General features: G+C 37.1%; 1 protein-coding gene and 1 long non-coding RNA gene across 3 annotated transcripts in view; both read left to right on the top strand.

The window, feature by feature from the left end:
* The window catches only part of ZFAND3 (zinc finger AN1-type containing 3), a 317,767-nt gene that overhangs the window by 165,287 nt on the left and 133,162 nt on the right, over positions 1-19,318 (top strand). The window lies entirely within an intron of this gene.
* LOC125938285 (uncharacterized) lies at positions 2,228-17,758 on the top strand. Its single transcript, XR_007462658.1, has 2 exons — positions 2,228-13,095; positions 13,506-17,758. It is a non-coding gene; the product is annotated as an uncharacterized LOC125938285 (long non-coding RNA).

Below are 19,318 nucleotides of genomic sequence, written 5' to 3'. Positions count from 1 at the left end.
TTTTTCCTTATGCAGAATGAATGACCATGGGCATGGCAGGCATCCTTGAGCTGCATATAGGCTTTTCTGTCTCTCAAGAGATCAGTCAGGGACAAGGAGCTGGTTGGTATTCCTGGGAGTCTGTTTCCACCAAGGATATTGTGCCACATTAGAGCCCCATGTCGTCGAAAGGTCTCTTGTCAGTTCTACAGGCTTGAATATTTCTCACTGGAAAAGTAGCTCTGGAAACTTCCAGAGGTTGTAAGGAATAGCTGATTCTTAAAAACCCATATTGTTGGTTTCTAGAACTTGGCCTCTTAACTTATGGGCAAGGCATTTTCCCTTCTATGTGTCTGTGAGTTTTTTCCTAGTGAAGGAGGATCCCCTTAGGACTTGTGATTAGTTTTTGATAGAGCAAATCTACTTGTTGAAAGCACCACTATATCAATTTTTGTTGACAAGGGTATACTGTATACATATCTGATTATTGCAGTGTCACAGTCTTAATTAGGGGGAATTTTTTTCACATGCTCCTCTTTTGCTGGGTGGTAGCATATTTTAAGGGCACATGGTGTACTTTCTTTGCCTTCTGTAAGTACTCGTTTAACTAGTATTTGCTTTCCCACTATGTGTGTGGCACAGTTTTTTTATTCTTTACAGATCTTCTTTTGGAGTTTCTTATTGTTCAAAGACTGTTCACTCTTTTTACTTTTACATATTGGAAGCAACGTAATGAAATCCTACTAGGAAAAATGCTTTCTGTTTATTAAACTTTTTGTATTGGTTCAGCGTTCTTTTCACACTTAGCCCATTTGAAGCTAAACGAATGAAATGTTAAGATTTTCTTGCCCGTGGTGATAAATCATGTTTGATAAAGCCTTTAAATTTATAAATGGGTGATACGATTTGCATTTTTTGAAAATATTTTACTACTCCTGCTGACTGGCTTTCCTTAAATTGATTGGGGCTTTTCTTTTAACATATGTAATAAGGTTTGGGAACTATGTTGTTTCCTAGACAAGACTTTTAAATCCATTCACCCTTGAAGGGCTCTCTTCTGAATGTTTTTTGAGGCAGATTTTACTGTGCCTGGAAAAAAAGAATTTTATATCTGTGCTGCCTATTATGCGTCAGCATTTAATTTATCATCTTTTGCTGCTGAGAGAAAAGTAATGATGAATTTGAGTGTTGTTTGGAGATACAGGCAAAGCACAGTACTGCAAGAAGATGAAAACATTGATGCCCTCCCTCACACCCATTCTTCCCTGTTCCCAACTTTATAGTTTAAAAATGTTCAGACCTACAGAAAAGTTAAAAGACTACAACGAGTGTCATTATGTCCTTCAGTTAGACTGACCAATTAATACTTTTTAACATTTGCTTTCCCTCTCTTCTCCTTCTCCTGCTATTTCTTTGCTGCCTTGCTGTGTGCAGGCTTCAGACATCCTGCTGCTCCCCCTCCCCCACCCCCAGGTCCTTCAGCATGCAGTTCCTAAAAATAAGAATGTTCTTTTTTGTTTGTTTGTTTGTTTATTTTGAGAGAGAGGAGAGAATGTGAGCAGGGGAGGGGCAGAGGAGGGAGAGAGAGAGAGAATCCCAAGCAGGCTCCATGCTGTTAGCACAGAGCCTGATGTGAAGTTCAAACCCGGAAACCGTAAGATGTGAAATCATGATCTGAGCCAAAATCAAGAGTGAGATGCTCAACCAACTGAGCCCCCCAGGCGTTCCAAGAACAAGAATACTCTTAAATTACCACAATACTATTATTGTTCCTAAGAAAAAGTCAACAGTTCTAATTCTATAACATTCAATATACAGGCCCTATTTACATTTTCCTAATTGTCCCCGAAATGTTTTTTACAGCAATTAAAAAAAAAATTTGTCTTTAATCCAGGATCCAGTCAAGGTTTAAGCATTTGATTATGTCTTTTTTTAAATTTTATTTTAATACACAGTGGTTTTTGTATCATTTTTGGTTTGTTTCTTTGTTTTTCCTGACTTTTTTTTTTTTTTTTTTTAAGAGTTAAAGCCTTGGTCAAGTCCAAGTTTATATAGTGTCCAACATTCCACATTTGTCTAATTGGTCTCCTTATGACTAAATTCAGCCTAAACACTTTTTTGCAAGAGTGCTTTATAGATGACATGTGCTCCTTATTGCATCACATCAGATGCTCCCAGGAGTTGGGTCGTGCTGCTCTTGGTACTAGTAGCTAAGTTTGATCACTTGTTTAAGTTGGTGACACCTGGATCACTTCATGAGTGATCTATAGAATTCAGGAAGTATCTTTTTAATCTAGAAAAAAACCTGGATATTTATTAGCCCTAAGACATACTTTTTTTTGTTTCCTTTATGTAACTCTAAGCATAATGAAACCATAGAAATATAGCCTTTGCTGACTTCTGTTAACCTTTTCTTTTTTTCTTTTCTTTTTTATTTTTAGAGAGCACATGTGAGTGGGGGAGAGGGAGGGAGGGAGGAACAGATGTGGGGGAGAGAGAGGGAGGGAGGGACAGAGGGGGAGAGGGAGGGAGGGAGGGAGGGAGGGAGGATGAATCTTAAGTGTGGAGCCCAGTGCATGGCTCAGTCCCATGATCCTGGGATTGTGACCTGAGCCAAAATCAAGAGTCAGACGCTTTGGGTGCCTGGGTGGCTCAGTTGGTTGAGCGTCTGACTTCGGCTCAGGTCATGATCTCACGGTTCTTGGGTTCAAGCTCTGCATCAGGTTCTGTGCTGACAGCTCAGAGCCTGGAGCCTGTTTCAGATTCTGTGTCTCCCTCTCTCTCTGACTCTGCCTTGCTTGTACTCTGTCTCTCTCTGTCTCAAAAATAAATAAACATTTAAAAAAAATTAAAAAAAAAAAAAAAGACAACCAACTGAGCCACCCAGGCGCCCCTCTCTTAACCTTTTAAAAATGATTTTTTTATTTTTAAGGAGACTATTTCTTTATACAAATTATTGGTAATGTTACTTGTAACAATAAAGTGTTGGTGCTGATTTATCCGTTTTCTTTCAAATCTCAGGAATTTTAACTTAAAAAATGTTTTCTGAACTATTTAATAATCCGTTTTCAAATCTAGCCAAATCAAAATTGCCATGCAGTAATGATTGGCTTGGTTTAACCATATTTTACATTATAGAACACAATATAGTAGTGTTTTGTTTATTTAGCATGTAATTCTGAATTCTTTTGGGGGCTGATTGTGGTATTCTCATTTTTTGCAAGGATACAGAAATCCTCCTTTAAAGAATGAATGTGACCAGTAAAGATAAGTCATAGAACTACCACTTAAACAGGGTGTGTCAAAGAATCAGAGAGAATTTGAATCCAACTTTTTTGCATTTGTACATATATTTACTAGAATTGTGTGTTTGTAGTTCAGAGGACAAGTTTATGGTGTGTGTGTGTGTGTGTGTGTGTGTGTGTGTGTGTTGGCTTCTGTAAGAAAAAATGGTAATTATATAACAATTATAATGTTACGATTCCGGAGATGGATCAAAGAAGTTAAAGTCAGTGGGAGAAAAATCCTAAAGTGTCTTTGGAGAACAGGCAGCCTATTTCTTATAGTGGACCAACGAAATGAGAAAACACTTGTTCTTTCTTTGGCTTCATCTTTCTTATACTGCCTTCTACTCAGAATCAGGTAGGTTAGGTAGATCACCTGGCGTCTGTCTCTGAGTGAGTGGGAATATTTATGAGCAGGCTAAAGCAGTTCTTAAGTGTCCACTTCTTTGGTAGAGAGACTGCTTGTTCCATGCTCAGACATTACTTTTCCCACAGAAATTGCCTGCCATCACCTCCCTAGCAGTAGAATGACTAATTATGAGCTGGAGTCTTAACATTTTTCACTGTTTTGACATTGTGTGCTTGGCACGGTGTAGGGTACTTCTTTAGTTCTTCAGGGTGTCTATATTTATCATATACAATGTAGATGCCTTTATAATATTAAATATGTGATTTGTATCTCTTACCTTCCAATTCCATCAGTAAAGCATAGCTGCTTAGTTACAAATCAGACAGGATTAAACAGTTTGTTATACCTTGTGGCTCAGTAGAGTAAGTTGAAACAAAGAAGATTTACCAAGAGGGCAGAATTTTTGCAGATGCTTTTCTGTGCCTTGTTAGCATTCATCTTTATTGACCAGACTTCGGGCAGGTTTCCCAAGTACACTGGCATGCAGTAGTGGCCAGCCATTAAGTTTCCTATCTCAGAGAGGAGGGGGATGATCCTAATGATCATGTTCTAGTCTGTAGCTGATCACTGGTTCTATATTTGCTGTTGGCAGTGGCATAGCAGTTTAAAGATTCTTTTGAATGTGACAGTAAATGAACGAGAGAGTCAAAGGCAAGGGTAGGAACAGAAAGGTAAGGTAATACTGGAGACCCCTCATGGATGCAGTGTGCCGTGTCAAGGACAAAAAGATAGCTCTTGACTCCTGGCAGATCTGATGAACCAGAATTTCTTCCTCCTTTTTACCCCTAAAAGGATATTTAGTAATATTTAGTAAGTAAATATCACATATTTACTTAGAAATTTATTTTTCTCAGGTTTCTTAAGGTGAGGGAAACTTTTGTCTTAGGCATCAGTCTCATTGACAATTTTAAGAGTGATCGTTTTACAACTTCCTGTCTTCAGCTGTTAAATTCTCATCCTGAGTTGTCTTTAACTACCAGTGAGTGCTAGATTGCGACGTTCTGTTAGTTTAATGAAAAAAGTTCTAGAATAAAATAGGAATTCCCTTTTGGAAAGTTACATTAGGAATGTGCAGTGATTAACTATTCCTTAGCCAGATAGTTGCATAATTTTAATTCTGCAGTGGTGGGAAAAAAATGTTTAAAGAGTTCAGTTGGCAAGTATTTATTGATTGTTGATTATACGCGTTACTGTATCTGGTGCTGGGGAAATACAAAGATGAGTAAAGCAGAGCCTCTTTCTTGAATCAAAATTTATTTGTTAAAAAGCTTTGTAATTAGTACAAAAAGTAAAACAAGTAAAATGAGCATAAATAATGTGTTTGAAATATCAAAAATTAATTGGTAATTTTTTAGATGATACTATCAAATAAATTATTCTAAGTAAAAAAATTTTTTTTAAATAATAGGGCTCTTACAGAAAAAAATTCAAAAGATTTTCAGAAGTTGTAGTCAACTTCAACACCAAATAATCAACACAAATATGTGCTACTTTAAGATTATGTTAATAGTCTTCACAGTATTTCTCTTCAACACTATTATCTGATCAACACATATATGAATGGAATAATAACCATACACTTGTTATCATACACTTGTTACACTATTTCTTTTTTTTTTTCCACAAAATGTTAAGAATCAATTTTATAAAGGGATTCTTAGAGATTAGTAAATGTCCCACGGTTACAGAGATAATGGCTGACAGAGCTTGGATTCAAACCAGGCTGTCACATATCTGAGTGGCTTTTCTTTCTTGGTCTCAGTTAATCCCCTCACCTCCTATGCCTTTCCCTCCACCCCTTTTCAGTGTGATTTGGAAGAACCTGCAAAACGCAGTATAAGTGGAGAAATACAATAACTTTTATTTTCTTTAAACTTCTATTGTAAAAGAAAAATTTAAAGGAAAAATGTAGCTAATTTCATTACCTAAATCCTTTTCTATATATTTCCTTTCAGTCTCTCCATTATATACATACATTTGCAATGTGTAAACATATTTATGATCTTATATCTTACTACTACTTTGTCATTCTGTTGGACATTTCACATACTTCTAATTTTTTAAAATTATTTTGTATTATATATTATGCTTTGATCTAATTTATTCATATTTGCTCATCCATTTTTCTACTTTGGTATTGTTCTGGTTTTCAGGTTTTTACATAAGGTAGCAATGAACACTTTTCTGCATAGAATATTTTTATTCTTTTGAATTATTTTTATAGGATAAATTCCCAGAAGTGGGTCAGATATACTCTTGAACCTCATATGTTAGCTTGTGCCTAGTAATACGTTTATGATGCTAATTAGAGAGGAACAGATTTGCAGAACAAAATGTGTTTTATTCCTTATAGTCATTTTCCATTGTCTAGTCATTTTGCATATGAACAGCAGAGGTTGAGTTACTTATACTATTTTCTTATTTCTACTGGGAAATGTAAGAAATGCAGAGATACAGACAATATTAAATTAGAAGTGCTAAAGCATTTCAGTTTTATCATTCTTGGCATGGTCTTTTTGTTTTTACATTTTCAGGAATATCACTGGCATATGATTCCAAGCTCTGTAAGGAAAATACGGATGGAGAGAAGAATGCTGTTGCATTGATAGAATAAGGTTCAGGAATGCCTATATACAATGACAGTGAATTTATGTCAGACCTTCAAGACAGCTAGGAATTTAGCCAGCTCAGGTGCATAGTGGCAGAAGAGAAGAGGCTCAAGTAAAAATATGCAGGCAGTTCATACCCCTAGAGAGCCCCAAGCTAGCTCCTACTTGAAGTTAAGACAGCTAGTGCAGGGAGAGGTAGCTGCTGGGTGCTCTGTGAAGCACTTGTGGTGTTTTGTGCTCTAGGTGAAATGCTTTGCTTCCCTCATTAAGGGCCAAGACCATGGTTTCATCCTTTGAATTTTAGTACAGTGCATAGTAGGCCCTTAGTGAATGTATACTCAGTTGAGTTCATTTCATGGATGAGCTTTGTAAAGAGTGGCTAGCAGATATGAAGTGAAAATTTTATTAGATTACTTGAGGCTGTTTGGACAGGTCCACCAAGTTGGTAGGAATAGATTTTGATGGCTTTGGTGGATGGTTAACAGAATTGGAAGGTTGCTCAGGAAGAAGAGTTGATGGTTAACTGCTCTGATGAAACTTCTTTTGTTGTTGTTGTTGTTTTACTTTAATTTTTTCTTTTCACCTTTGACCCCTATTCTTTCTAAGCCCTACCCTCTGTCTCTGGCAGCCGCCAGTCTGTTCTCTGTAACTGTGAGCATGCTTCTTGTTGTTGTTTTGTTTTGTTTTGTTTTATTTTTGTTTTTAGATTGCACATATAAGAGAGATCATATGCTATTTGTCTTCTCTGTCTGACTTATTTTGCTTATTAGCAAAATGCCCTCAGGGTCCATCCATGTTATCACAAATGACAAAATTTCATTCCTTCTTTATGGCTGAATAATATTCTGTTGTACCTATCACACACACCACAGTTTTTCTTTTCTGTTTTGATTTTTTGAAATTTAAATCCAAGTTAATTAACATACAGTTTAATAATAATTTCAGGTGTAGAATTTAGTGATTTATCACTTACATATAACACCAGTGCTCATCCAAACAGTTGTCCTCCTTCATGCCCAACACCTGGCCAGCAACCGTCAGTTTGTTCTCTGTATTTAAGAGTCTCTTATAGTTTGCTTCCCTCTCTGTTTTTATCTTATTTTCCCTTCCCTTCCTCTATATTCATCTGTTTTGTTTCATAAATTCCACATATGAGTGCAATCATATGGTATTTGTCTTCCTCTGACTGGCTTATTTTGCTTAGCATAACACACTCTAGTTCCATCCACATTGTTGCAAATGGCAAGATTTCATTCTTTTTGATCACTGAGTAATATTCCTGTGTGTGTGTGTGTGTGTGTGTGTGTGTGTGTGCGTGCGTGTGTGTCTGTGTACATACGTACATACACATACCATTTCTTTATCCATTTGTCAGTCAATGGACATTTGGGCTCTTTCCATTCTTTGGCTATTGTCAGTAGTGCTGCTATAAACATTGGGGTGCAGGTGCCCCTTCAAATCAGCATTTTTGTTTCCTTTGGGTAAATACCTAGTAGTGCAATTGCTGGGTCATAGGGTAGTTCTATTTTTAATTTTTTGAGGAACCACCATGCTGTTTTCAGAGTGGCTGCACCAGTTTGCATTCTCACCAGCAGTGCAAAAGGGTTCATTCCCCTTTCTCCACATCCTTTCCAACATCTTTTTTCTTCCTGAGTTCTTAATTTTAACCATTCTGACAAGTGTGCAGTGGTGTCACAGTTTCTTTATCCATTCATCCATTGATACACACTTAGGTGTCTGTATCTTGGCTATTACAAATAATGCTGCAGAGAACATGAGGGTATATATAAGCTTTTCAGGTTAATTATTTTGTTTTCTTCAGATAAATACCCAGACGTGGAATTGCTGGTTTATCTGGTAGTTTAATGTTTTGAGGAACCTTCATACTGCTTTCCACAGTGGCTGCACCAATTTACATTCCCACCAAGAGTGCACAAAGCTTCCCTTTTCCCCCCCCACATACTTGCCAAAACTTGTTTTCTTGACTTTTTGATGATAGCCATTTTAACAAATATGAGATGATCTCTCATTGTGGTTTTGATTTTTATTTTCCTAGTGACTAATGATGTTGAGCATCTTTTCATGTTCCTGTTGGCCATCTGTATGCCTTCTTTGAAAAAATGTCTATTCAGATCTTCTGCCCATTTTATAAAATATCAGTTGTGTTTTTGCTATTGAGTTATGTGAATTCTTTATATATTTTGGATATTAGGCCCTGATCAGGTAGATATATGATTTGCAGTTATTTTCTCCAATTTAGTAGGTTGCCTTTTCATTTTGTTGATGGTTTCCTTTGCTGTGCAGAAGCTTTTTAGTATGATGTTGTCCCACTTGTTTACTTTTATTGCTTTCACTTTTTGTTGTTGTTGCTTTCACTTTTGGTGTCAGATTCAAAAATAATGGCCAAGACCTGTGTCAAGGAGCTTACTGCCTGTGTTTTCTTTTAATAGTTTTACGGCTTTACATCTTATGCTCAAATCTTTAATCCATTTTGAGTTAATTTTTGTGCGTGGTGTAAGATAGTGGTCAAGATTCATTCTTTTGCATATGACTGCCCAGTTTTCCCAACACCATTTGTTAAAGAGACTGTCCTGTCCCTCTTGTATATTTTTGCTTCTTTTGTAGTAAATTAATTGAGCATATATGCACAGGGTTATTTTTGGGCTCTCTGTTTTGTTCTTTTGAGCGATGTGTCTAATTTTCATGCCAATACCATACTGTTTTGATTACTATAGCTTTCCAATGTAGTTTGAAGTGAGGGAGTGTGATACCTCCAGCTTCGTTCTTAGGATTGCTTTGGTTATTCAGGGTTTTTGTGGTTCCATGCAAATTTTAGAATTACTTGTTTTATTTCTTTGAAAAATGCCATTAGAATTTAGATTGCTTTGAGTAGTAAAGACATTTTAACAATATTGATGCCTCCAATCCATGTGCAGAATATCTTTCCATTTATTTGCATCCTCTTGAACCACTTTCATTACTATCTTGTAGTTGTCACCTACAAGGAGGTTAAAATTGGTTAAATTTATTCCTAGGTATTGTATTCTTCTTGATGCATTGTAAATGGTATTGTTTTCTTTATTTCTCTTTGTGATAGTTTGTTATTATGAAAATGCAACAGGATTTTTGTGCATTGATTTTATATCCTGCAACTTTACTGAATTCATTTATTCTAACAGTTTTTTGGGCTTTTTATATATAATGTCATGTCATCTACAAATAGTGACAGTTTTATTTCTTCCTTTCCAGTTTGGATGATTTTGTTTCTTTTTCTTGCCTAATTGCCCTGGCCAGGAGTACTATCTTGAACAACAGTGATAAATATGGACATACTTGTCTTGCCCCTGATCTTAGAGGAAAGGCTTTCACCTTTTTTTTTTTTTTTTAATGTTTTATTTATTTTTGAGAAAGAGCATGAGCACGGGAGGGGCACAGAGAGAGGGAGACAAAGGATCCAAAGTGGGCTCTGTGCTGTCAGCGGAGAGCCCGATGTGGGGCTTGAACCCATGAACTGTGAGATTATGACCTGAGCCAAAGTTGGATGCTCAACTGAGCCACCCAGGTGCCCCAGGCTTTCTCAGCTTTTTACCACTGAGTATAATAGCTGTGGCTTATCAGTTTATAAATGGCCTTTCTTGTGTTGAGATATGTTCCCCCTATACTCACTTTGTTGAGAATTTTTATCATCAAGAAACTTAAAACCGTAGAAAAACCTGCACATGAATGTTTATAGCAGCTTTATTATAATCTTCAAACACTAGAAATAGCTAAGATGTCTTTCAGTAGGTAAATGAATAAACAAACCATGGGGCATGTATACAATAGAATGTTGTTATGTGATAAGAAATCAGCTCCTAAGCCACAAGAAAACATTGGTGAATATTTTTTTTCTTAATTTTTTTTAAATGCTTATTTATTTTGAGAGAGAGAGAGAGAGAGAGAGAGAGCACGGCGAGTTGGGGAGAGGCAGGGAGAGAGGGAGGTACAGAATCTTTGAGGCAGGCTCCAGGCTCTGAGCTGTCAGCACAGAGCCCGATGCGGGGCTCAAACTCATGAGCTGTGAGATCATGACCTGAGCCAAAGTGGGACACTCAACCAACTAAGCCACCCAGGAGCCCCAAACATGGGTGAATCTTAAATGCCTCTTACTGGGTGAAAGAAACTGGTCTGAAAAGGCTACACTCTATATGATGATGTTCTGGAAAATGGAAAACTAAAGTGATGGTACAGAAATCAGTGGTTGCTGGGGTTTGGGAGGAGAGAAGGATTGAATCATGGGAAGTTTTAGAGCAGTGAAATTATTCTGTATGATACTAGAATGGTGGGCACATGACCCTGTGCATTTGTCAAAACACACAGAACTTTATAGCTTTATAGAACTTTATAGCTTCGTAGAACTTTATCTTCACAGAGAGGGAACTTTAATATATGCAAATTTAAAAAGTAGTTTAGGGGATTCCGAGATCCCAGGGTGGAAGACAGTGTGACAAAACAGACTTTACTGTATTACAGATGTAAGAAACCATCTCATTGAAGAGGTAGGAGGAAAAGGTGCTGACCTTTAGTAACTTCGGAAGTCAGTGGAGTCTGTTAAGACTAAAGGCAAAAGACCTATACATAAATACTATACTCCAGTTGATAAAGTTGTTTCCCACAGGGTACAGGCTAACAATTCTGATAACTGCTATACATGTCTACTGAAATTGAACAATAAAGTAAATGGATGGTTGCTGATTGAAGTCAGATTTCTTCTTACTGTTGGGAGTTTACAGATAAACAAGGTAGTGGGGGGTTCAGGATGATCTATGTCCTAATGGATTGGATTTGGAGACATCAGTAAGAGCTCATGTGTAACTTATTTTAGATGGTTACATATGGAAATATTTATAGTTGTGTGTACACACAGATTCATATACACACTTATATTTTCTTGCTTGGTCAACTGAAGTAATGACCTTAGAAGTAATGACATACAGTAGTGACAAGCATACCTGGCACCCAGATCTTGGTTTTTAATATTACTCTCCAGTAAGAGAAACCAGGGCTCTTGGAGAAACAGAGTTCCAGAACTGGGGCAGGAAATATGGAAGATGAGCATGGAGCATATTGTAATGCTAGAAAGTAAAGGAAGTACTTAAAACACACACACACACACACACACACACACACACACACAATGATGGAACCACATCAAAGGAACAGAAGAGCTAACTGAAAAGAGCTCCCAGTAGCCAAAGCTGGAGAAATTTGAGCAACAAAATAAATGAAGTAGTAATAGATTATAATCCAAAGTATAAAACTCCATGAGTCCATACTGCTATACTTAGTGATTGATTAAATAAATGTGGCAGAAGAGACAAATTTACTGTGCATAAGAATTCAGAATTATTTATTGGTAGATAGTACTCCCTCAAGGAGGGTGACCCTAAGTCTCCATCCTTAAAATGTGGTGAGTAGTGATTTCCTTCCAAACAGTACAGTATGGAAAGGGAGTGAGTAACTTTAAAATGGAGAAACTTACAAATACTCCCTCAGCCAGGTGATCAAGATTAACATCAGCAGTGATAATTACCCCTGATATGATGTAATGACACTTTACCTCTATGGTCTTTGGCCCCCCAAGACTATAATCCCAGTCTAACTATGAGAAAAAAAATCATAAAAACCCAAATTGGTGGACATTCTACAGAACACCTGATACGTACTCTTCCTAATTGTCAGGGTCGTCAAAAACAAGTTTGAGAAACTGTCATTGTTAACAGGACCCTAAGGGACATGACAACTAAATGTAATGTGATTACATGTAATATGGTATCCTGAATGGAATTATAGAACAGAAAAAAAAATTAGTAAAAGCTAAGGAAATGCATGAATGAAGTATGGACTTAAATTAATACTGTATCGATACTGGTTCGTTAATTGTAACAAATATACCAAACTAACATAAGATGTTAATGATAGGGGAAATTGGGTTCCAGGTGTATAGGAACTTTCTATATCATCTATACCATATTAGCAACTTTTCTATAAACTAGAAATGTTCTGAAAATCTCACAAAAGACTTCTGAGTGGCACACAGGTGGAATTGCTTACCCTTATTCCCAAATGGAATTTAAAAATTTTTCTTGTAGATAAAAGCGATTAGGGGCACCTGGGTGGCTCAGTTGGTTGAGCGTCTGACTTCAGCCCAGGTCATGATCTCAGGGTTTGTGAGTTTGAGCCCCGCATGGTGCTCTGTGTTGTCAGTGTGGAGCCTGCTTCGTATCCTCTCTGTCTCTCTCCCTCTCTCCCTCTCTCCCTCTCTCCCTCTCTCCCTCTCTCCCTCTTCCCTCCCCTCCCCCCTCCCCCCTCCCCCAGTTCAAGTGCTCTCTTCCTCTCTGAAACATAAACATTAAAAAAAATTTCTTTTTGGATAACAAACTACCCAAAGAGTTCCTGTGATGATCCTAGAGATTCCAATATGAGAATTATCTTCTCATATTTATCACTTGCAAGACCCAAGCAGCTTCTTTTAATTAATTATAAACTCTTGTAATTTAATTCTGAAATTGAGAAATGGAAACTGGTTTTCACATGCCCTCCATACAGGTTTAAGAAAGAGTGAAAAGTCCATAGACCCTGAAGGGTCTTGTGCTTACCTACTACTTTGCTTAATAATTGTTTATTTTTGTGTATTACTAGAAATATTCACAAATGAAGAATTGTAGATACTGAATCTTCCTCTGATGCACTGAATAAAGCTCAAAGTTTGCTCTAATTACACTTAACCTGGTTGAAGAATGCAGAGTAATTTAGAAATGCAACAAATGCATATGTATCCTTTTGCAAGGGAGAATTTTTTTAATCTCCAAAATAAACTCTGAGCCTGAGACTAGAAAGCATTCTGAAACATCTTTATTCATTCTGCTTAAATAGGTCATGCTTTGTTGACTTGGAGACGATAAAAAATTTTTTTTTAATGTTTATTTATTTTTGAGAGAGACAGAGACAGAATGTGAGTGGGTTGGGGCAGAGAGAGAGGGAGGCACAGAATTTGAAGCAGGCTTCAGGCTCTGAGCTGTCAGCACAGAGCCTGACGCGGGGCTCAAACTCACAAGCTGTGAGATCATGACCTGAGCCGAAGTTGGACGCTCAACTGACTGAGCCACCCAGGCGCCCCCCAACTTGGAGACAGTATTACCAACGTCCAGGTTGAATAATATCCTTAACCCTCTGGAAACAAAGTTCAGCCATTTCTGAAACTGGTTCACTGCTTCACTCTCACAAGTCCATTTCTACTAGTGTCTGACCTTCTGGAAGGTAGAGTACCCCTGGAACTGTAGCTGGGTCTGAGAACTAAAGGGCTTGATGCAAATGCATGTGGTGAGACAGACTGTGTTCTGTTATAAATGATCTCCATCCTGGTGTTCTTTCCTGCCCAATTTATTTTGTGTTTCTGGGATCTTTCCACAGAGCGGAGCAACATAAACTATATTGGAATCTTATCTTTTATTGGGCTTTGGGCCAGAAGTGCAGAGCTCCAGATTTTAGAAAGTATAGCATTACTTTCTATGCCATAAAATTAAAGGCTTGGTATTAGCACTTGCTCTTTTTTTAGCCATTAATTCATTCCCATAGTCATAGGTAAATATCCTAAAATTGTGCAATGTAATTGGTATAGTGAGATGTCTGATTTATGTAGTTTTGGAAAACCTTTTTCAGAGCATGGATAAACATGTATTGGTACATTTCCATAGCTCCCAACAACCTCTGTAGAGAAAAAGGAATAAAAGTAAAGATAACTTTTTTGTCCCAGGGAATAAAAATTATTCCACACAAAAGAACAGTGGCTGTTGGCCTGAGCTCTTCTCACCCCTTTTCTGTGTAAATATTGATACATTGTATGAATGCAGAGGTTAACAGTCATGTGCTGCCTTTATGCTAGATTCTCTGGTTATTGTTTTAGTCTTCTCATTATTTGAAACATAGATCAGAATAGTTCCCAAACTCACTGAAACTTTAGAGCTTAAGATTTTAGATTTGTTTTAAAGTGGCTAAAATTCTACTGAGCTTCTGATATTTCTATTTCTCCTTTGAAATAGTTGACATACTAGTGAAAATAAGACTAATTCAGAACAAATTACTCAATGATAAAAAAAAAAATAGTTTGGTTCTCTCTCTCCCCCCCCCCCCCCCCCCCCCCCCCCCCCTCCCCCCCCCCCCCCCCCCCCCCCCGCTCGTGGGTGTTCGTGTGTGCATGTATGCACTCTCTCTTTCTCAAAAATCAATAAATTGTAAAAAGAGTGACATAGTCTGGTTATTTTTGACTGATTAGCTAGATTTTAATGTCCTTGAAGGTTAGATGCTGGTGTATCTGACCCAGGGCTTAACAAATTATGCAGTGGGTTTTCAGGAAAAAAATACTTTTTCCTCTTTTATGATCAAGATCTCTGCTGTGTAATTACCAGAAACGGAAAAGTTGAGCTAATTTCTTGTATTACCAGATGGATGGGTGTTATTTATCAGTGAAAATACAATCAGATGTGAACATTTTAAGTAAAGGATGATCCAGAAGTTTTGTCTGATTTAATGAGAGCCTGAATTATAGAATACCCAGAGATGTGATTTTCTTTAAAATAACAAAATATAGTACTACAAGTGTTCATGTGTTATATAAGCCTGTATAATCATAAACTAGGCTTATAAACACTTGCCAATCTCAGTGTGAAGACATGAGTACAAATATGATACCCTCAAGAAACTTAGAGTCTAGCTTTGAATTATACCACAATATTTTAATTTAATTTATAATTATTAAAATATGTTTATATTGTATTTGCTTATAAATGGGAATTGATGAAATTTGAGTAAATGAACTTCTAGTGTTTAAAAGTCATGCAGAATCTTGAGGTTCCAGTTTATATCTCTTTTCCTTCTGCCTTCATGGTACCCATGAATCATTGTTTATTACTGTTGGTTCCCTGTAACCCAGCCATCATCTTCTGTATTCTGAAAGAAAACACTCTTCTTTTTTTTATTTTTTGGAGGGAGAGGGAGAGCACGAGAGCAAGCCAGAGAGGGGCAGAGAGAGAGAGAGAGAGAGAGAAAATCCCAAGCAGGTCCTGCACTGTCAGCGCAGAGCCTGATGCGGGGCTCAAACCCACGAACTGTGAAATCACACCTGAGCCGAAACCAAGAGTCGGACACTTAACCAACTGAGCTACCAAGGAGACCCTGAATGAAAACACTGTGAATTTGTTTTTTTTTTAGGGACTCTAATATTGAGTGGCAACTAACTTTTTGTTCCTCTCAACTGTCCTTTTAATTTTGTTGTATTAGACCATAGGCTCACCATTCAGCTTTCCAGGGTTTGGTTTTACAGTGGTCCCTTGGAGGAAGTTTTGAGTACTGTGTTTTTTAAAATTTGGTAACATTATGTTGGGTGTAGAATATGGGGAGAGGCTATGGCAGTGGCTTCTAATTAATATCCTAGAACTTGAATAATACACAGTTTGGGATTTTGTGGTTCTATAAAACTTTTGTGTATTATAAGGTTGATTTCTAATAGCAGATATTTGGTAGAATCTCAGCAAAGGAGAAATCTGATTTCCAGCACATTAGCTGTTAGCATTATATTGCCTGCCTTGAAGATGTGATCGATGTTCTTTCTCTATGGATTCTTTTCCTTTCCTTCCCCTTCCCCTTCATTCTTTTAATTTATGAGGGCATCTGTTGGGGTTGCTTTAGGATGGCAGTATCCAGTGTTCTTACTCTGTGGGATTTCTTTCTCTTTCCATTTGTTCATCATTCCATTCAGCATTTTTTTAGGTTGCTTTAGGACAGCTGAATCCTGATAAGACAACACGCTATTAGAGATGCAAAAATCTTTATCTGTTTTCGTCAATAGGAGCTGTTGATTCAGATAGAAGTGAACAATACTAAATGTAACATCTTTTTTATTTGTGATTTTGAGCCTTTATTTTGTAAAGTTTGAATATTTGAATGCGTACATATAAATTCATAACCTTCAAACTTCACTTTTTAGCCCGACACATGATGTTACTGTAGAATAGGAATGGTATGGAAAAATAAGATCCAGAGATAATTCACAGTCTTTGATTTTAACCTTTAGAGTTAAAACTTTCGTATCTATCATTAAACGTGTAGCTATACAACGGTTTAACACTATGTAGTAAAAGTATGCCAAATAGGAAAACACAGTGACAGTTCTTTTGGGTGGCTTAGTCAATAATCACTCAGGGCTTACTTGAAATCTATAAAATACAGGTCTCAAACTAGGAAATTATTATTATTATTATTATTATTATTTTAAATGTTTGTTTATTCTTGAGAGAGAGAGAGAGAGACAGAGTATGAGCATGAGTTGGGAGGGGCAGAGAGAGAGGGAGACACAGAATCTGAAGCAGACTCCAGGCTCTGAGCTGTCAGCACAGGGGCTTGAACTCATGAACTGTGAGATCATGACCTGAACCAAAGTCGGAGGCTTAACCGACTGACCCACGTGGGTGCTCCAATAATTTTTTTTTTTTAATAAATATTTATTTGTTTTTGAGAGAGAGCGTGAGCAGGGGAGGGGTAGAGAGAGAGAGGGAGAGGGAGAGAATCTCAAGCAGGCTCCATGCTGCCACCGCAGAGCCTGATGTGGGGTTTGAACTCATGAACCATGAGATCATGACCTTAACTGAAATCAAGAGTTGGACACTCAACTATCTGAGTCACCCGGTCCCTTCAGAGTAGGAAATTACTATGATCCCTTCTAACTCTGATTGTTGGCAGTTTTCTTGGCATCACAAATTAGTGGATAGTGAAATGTTCAACCTCTCACAAGAAGTGATGGATAGTCTTCACCAAGGTAATCAGCTTTTGAAAAAGCAGTGGCTTTGAAGTTTTTATATGAGCAAGATTGAAAATGAGAGTCTGCTCAGCAGATCTGCAGAGAATCTGTGATAAATTTCTTTAGAGCCACTTCAAACCCCAGGAGCTCCACATAGGATAGTTTTATTTGGGGTTCTGTTATGGACCTATTCTATTCTATATATCTACTCTCAGTGGACAGATCTGTCTAAGCATTTTTTGAAAAAGAGTACTGCAGTCTCAAAGATAGGGTTTAATATCTTTACCAAAATATGGCAGACATTGACAGATGGTTTCTAAGGGTAATTCCTTGCAATCAAACCTTAATTTCTTTATAGTGCCAGTATATAAAATAAGTATAGGTATGTATTATTACATTGCCAGTAAGAAACAACAGTTGACTGCCAAAAATAGACTTTTCATAGCACCCAAGTTTTCTAGATCAGAATCCTGTAGCATAGTAGAACGAGTTATTAAACAAGATTGAGGAGTGCCTGGATGGCTCAGGTCATGATCTCATGGTTTGTGAGTTTGAGCTCTCATTAGGCTCACTGCTGTCAGGGCAGAGCCCACTTCGGATCTTTTGTCCCACTCTCTCAATGCCCCTCCTCCCCCCCCCCCCCCCCGCCCCCCTCCAAAACAAACATTAAAAAAGAAAAAAAAGATTGACAAGTCTCTATCCTTCTCTCAGTTTGGGGCTCTTGGGCAAGTCATTTAATTGCTCTGAGAGACAGTTTACTTATTTGTAGAATGTTAATAATACTGTCTATTCTGTGTGTCATAGAATTCTTGTGAAAATAAAATAAGTATATTGAAGCATTTTGAAAATAGTATTTAAAGAATTCATGGCCATTATTCTCTTCACAAGCCTATATTATGATTGAGAAGGGGAAGAATCCAATAGTGTGAAAAATATTTATGAAATCAGTTTCTACACTCTTTTATTTTAGAATTAATGAAACTGACATCTGTCTCACATAGCTGGTAAGTTGCCAGTTCCCAGGACTGTAACTTATGTCTGCTGAACAATTCAGTTACTCTTTTTCTAAACACCATGTTCTTTTTTTTTTCTCCCTTTAGACTCAAAGTTAGTCTTGTACTTCTCATGCTCTTTCTCTTAAAAAAAAAAAAAAAAGGAATGGAAAGGATAAAAACTGGTTTTGCATTTTTATGTCCTTTTTAGATGAAAGTATTTAAGATTGATTTCTGGAAGGATAATTAGGGCTAAGTCACTGAAGTCAAAGGTATATTCTAGATTTTAATAGGGAAGTACCAGTATGTTTAAATCTGATCTTTGGTGCCCTGCTACCTGATGGTGGATGTTCCTTAAGACCTGGACATTTTAGGATTCTGTGTAGAATCTAGTAAGAACTGTGTGATATTTTTACTTGATTCTAAGTAAGTCACGATCATGTATATTTCCAGCATACATGGTGGAATTATTTATTGTAAGAAGTAGAAAACACTTGACAGAAGCTAACTTTCTTAAAACACCATTGAAATCAGAGTAATTTTGTTTCCTTTGCCACTTATGACAAATAGCTTTCCATTTATAGACTGTCATACAAGAATCTGAACACATTAAATCACTTTTCTTATAATGATGGATTTTTAAAAAACCTTTTTAATTATTATACAGTTATTACATTCTACATAGTTAATAACGTGTGGCTTGCCAAGAGGAGAATATTACATCTGAAAAATCTTAATTTGATCAGGTTTCTAGAACATTTTAAAAAATAGGATTCAGAATATTACTGTGGTTTTATGGTTCTTTGCTATGTATGAGGTAAAGTGGACTACTTGAGTGTTACCAATCTACATGAAACTGAACGTACAGTTCAGGGAGACATGAATTCATATGTGGACATTTGGCACATATATTAAGCCCATAATTCTGCTCCTTTGAAATCGCTGTAAAAAGTTATTAATTAGGTAATCACAGATCATTGAACCGGAAGAGTTTTCTCAGTGGTGTGCTAAATGAACTCAGATGAAGGCAGAGCCAGCTAGCTTCAGCAACTCTCCCTGCATGGTGTAGCTAGCTCTGAGGCTAACATTGAAGATGTGTGAAATAGGTTACTTTCACTTCAGTTTCCTGTAGTGTCAGCTTCAGTGTGCATCAGATTCCCAGTATGACACACAGTGTACAATTTATATGCTCTTTTGTGGGAGAAAGGGTG

Source organism: Panthera uncia, assembly GCF_023721935.1.
Source record: "Panthera uncia isolate 11264 chromosome B2 unlocalized genomic scaffold, Puncia_PCG_1.0 HiC_scaffold_24, whole genome shotgun sequence".
In the NCBI taxonomy this organism is placed as follows: Eukaryota; Metazoa; Chordata; class Mammalia; order Carnivora; family Felidae; genus Panthera; species Panthera uncia.
This window is presented reverse-complemented; position numbering and strand designations above follow the sequence as displayed.